At 33.0% G+C, this 3,859-nt stretch overlaps 1 pseudogene; it reads left to right on the forward strand.

Moving 5' to 3' along the window:
* The first annotated feature begins 1,205 nt into the window (after positions 1-1,205).
* LOC131635115 (uncharacterized) lies at positions 1,206-3,627 on the forward strand (annotated as a pseudogene).
* Positions 3,628-3,859: the final 232 nt, after the last annotated feature.

Here is a 3,859-nt window from a genome sequence, read left to right on the forward strand (position 1 = left end):
AGCTCGTTTTTATTTGTAAAATATTTTTGTTGTGAATCCAGTTGCTAAAGATGTAGTTAGATTTGATTTCTTCAAAATAAAAAATTAGTTTTAGTGAAGAAAGATTCATTTTGCACTTTTTGAAAACCATTCCTTTTTATGTTAAAATCCTATTGGGTTTTTCTGTTGGATGTTGTTACTATTTAAGGAGAGGTTTCACCTTGTTTGAAGACCCAGACCTTGAAGAATTTAGTTTGAGGTTTTTTAAATTTCATCGAGTCTTTTGTTTTTTATTCTAATACTCTATTCTTTGGTATCTTTATTAAGTCAGGAGGATAAAATATTTGATTGTTATTGTAATTTATCACGCCTCATATTATTGTAATAGTGTCAAACACTTGAGAAAATGTTTGAGTGAAAGTGATATGGGTCTCAAATTCAAGGGGAATCTGGATCAAAATTCACATGTAATATTAGGAAAAGGGAACTGGACTGAGAGAGTTTATATGAGGTTGTCGTGTACTATTGACTACCGATCAGGGGCGGACACATGTAAGGGCTTGGTGTGGCTAAAGCCCCACCAGAATTTTTAATTTTTTTTTAATATATATTTATAGAGAATAAGAGGCATAAGAAGAAATAAAATTAAAACTAATACATCTCCCTCACAATAAATAATAAGCTACCTACCTACATTATAGGCTATATTATAGATGGTGGTGGAGTACACTTACTTTGCGTAACTTACACATTGAAATTAAAACCAGAATTTTTTCTTTCTTTTATATTATATATATAATATATATTATAGAGAGGAGAGAGATTAAAGTGTAAAAGTTAAAAAAAAATATATTAATTCTCTCTTACAGTCTAACATAAGAAGAAGTTACAAAGTTACAGCAACAATTTTATTCTCCATCTCAAATATTACAAACCTTCCACTCTCCTTCTCATTGTAAATCTTTCATTTTCTCCTCTAATTTTTCTATTTGGCTTGGATAGATTTGTTTATGGGTGATTGAAAATCTAAGGTAAAGTGAGTATTTTAATTTTTCTCTTATTTTTTCTTTTTTATTGGTTGAACCCTAAAACCCCAATTTGTTAAAAAAATTCAATTTTCTCAATTTATCATAATAGTTTCTTTCATAATCAATTAGTTTTAATGTTATATTTATAATATTAGTATGAATAACTATTTTACATGGTTTCATTGATGTCTTTACAGGATGAAGAAATTTTTTCCGGTACTTTCTAGAGACAAAGCTACTTCTTCGGCTAACCTAGAAGCATCGGAAACTCAACATCCAAATGAGAGTATCAAAGTTGTTGATTATGAATTGTTGGAAACGGATCCAGGAATTAGACTTCCAATTTCAAGTTATCATCCTGACATCCAAAATGAGGTAAGAAAAGCTTATTTAAAAATAGGTCGTCATCAACCTCCTCACAATTTCGTGTACCCTTGGTCTGTTCAAGGTAAACAAAGACGTCGAATTTGCAAAAATTGGTTTGATTTGTATGACTGGATTGATTATAGTGAATCTAAGGATCTAGCATTTTGTTTGCCATGTTTTTTGTTTAAAAATGTCTCTAAATATGGGGGGATCACTTCGTGGGAGACGGTTTTGGTGATTGGAAGCATGCTCAAAGATTGGCTAATCATGCTACTTCTTCTAATAGTCATGTTGATTGTGTGCATATGGGTTATGCTCTCATGAACCCAAACCAAAGTATTAAAGCCGCGTTTGTTAATCAAACTAAGCAAATGAATGTTGAATATCGTGTTCGTGTAAACACATCCCTTATAGCTACTAAGTTTCTCTTGAGATGTGGCATGCCATTTAGAGGGAGTGACGAGTCCCTTAACTCTTTATTTAAGGGGCCATTTCTTGAGTTGGTGGATACATTAAAGGAAATTAACCCAGAGATAGCTACTGTAATAGATTGTGCTCCGGGAAATAACCTTATGACTGCCCCTAAGATTCAAAAGGATCTTGCTGCTGCTTGTGCATGTGAAATAACTTAACAAATTATATGTGATATTGCAGATGATGTGTTTTGTGTTTTAATTGATGAATCTGGTGATGTTGCTGGTAAAGAACAAATGGCTGTTGTTATTCGCTATGTTAGTAGTGAAGGTTTGGTAAAAGAAAGGTTTCTTGGCATTGTAAGTGTTAAAGAAACAAGTGCTAAGTCACTTAAGGAGGCACTTGAGAAGTTGTTGTCTATTAATGGCTTGAGTTTATCTAGCATTAGGGGGCAAGGGTATGACGGAGCTAGCAATATGAAAGGTAAGTTTGGTGGTTTGAGAACTTTAATCCAAAATGAGAATTCATCTGCTTATTATGTGCATTGTTTCGCCCATCAACTTCAATTGGCACTTGTTGCATGTGCTAAGACTCACAAAGATGTTAGTGATTTTTTCGGTAAGGTCAATATGCTTGTTAATTTCATACGATCTTCAAACAAGAGACAGGAATTGCTACGGGACAAACAAGTAACTCAATTTGCTAAATTGATTGAAGAGGGTCAGATAGAGACAGGTAGTGGATTAAATCAAGAATCATCTATTGCTAGAGCAGGTGACACTCGTTGGGGTTCCCACTTTAGGACTCTCACTAGTTTGATGACTTTGTATGGTGCCATTATTGGGGTACTTGAAGAAGTTGGGAATGATACGTCATTTGAAAAATATGGTGAAACTATGCTTTTGTTAGATGTGCTTCAATCCTTTGATTTTATCTTCATGTTATATATGATGGTTGAGATTTTAGGATTTACAAATGATTTGAGTGTAGCGTTACAAAAGCGTGATCAAGATCTTTTGAATGCTTTGTCACTTGTCAATGCTACCAAACAAGAATTACAAGAAATGAGGAATGATGGATGGGAAGAACTTATATCTAAGGTTATGGAAATTTGCAATAAGCATGATATTGATGTACCTGATATGGATGCATCGTATGTGCAAGGGAAGAAACCTAGGCGACATGCTACAACTTCTAGTGTTTCTAATTTGTATCATTATAAGCATGATTGTCTGTTTAATGTTTTAGATTTGCAGTTGTATGAGCTCAATGCTAGGTTTGATGAAGAGAATACTGAACTTTTACAATGTGTTTCATGTTTGAGTCCTTCATCATCATTTGCAGCTTTTGATGTGAAAAAACTACTAAGGATGGTTGAACTTTATCCAAATGATTTTGTAGATGTGCCGGAAGTGGTGGTACGACATCAACTTCAAAATTATGTTAGAAATGTTAGATGTGACCCAAATTTTGCAAAGTTAAAAGGACTTTCAGATCTTTGTGCAAAACTTGTGGAAACAAATAAGTGCAAAACATTTGATATGGTCTATAAGCTTTTGAAGTTAGCTTTAGTCTTGCCGGTAGCAACTGCAAGCGTGGAGCGTGTTTTTTCAGCTATGAAGTTTGTGAAGAGTCAATTATGTAACAAAATGAGTGATCAATGGTTAAATGACCGTCTTGTAACTTTTATAGAAAGAGATGTTCTTGGAACAATTAACAATGATGTTATTTTAGCTCATTTTCAAGAAATGGATAGTAGAAGATTTTCATTGTAATTTATTGTATTAAACAATATTACTTTTTATTTTTAATATGATTTAGTTTGTAGTTTCTTTTATGTTTAGCCCCACCAATATATATTGTCTGGATCCGCCCCTGCTACCGATTAATGAGTTTTCTTTCATTAGGATGATCCCATTTAGACATAGGTGACTTATCACCGAACGAGGTTAGCAATTACATTTGTTATTTATTCAGCTTTTTGTTTATTAATGTTAATGCATGGCATTGTCTCGCATGTTTTTTCAATATTATGTATGACAAATTGTTAGCGATGGAACAAAATTTTAATT

This window comes from Vicia villosa, unplaced genomic scaffold (assembly GCF_029867415.1).
Source record: "Vicia villosa cultivar HV-30 ecotype Madison, WI unplaced genomic scaffold, Vvil1.0 ctg.001429F_1_1, whole genome shotgun sequence".
Lineage (NCBI taxonomy): Eukaryota > Viridiplantae > Streptophyta > Magnoliopsida > Fabales > Fabaceae > Vicia > Vicia villosa.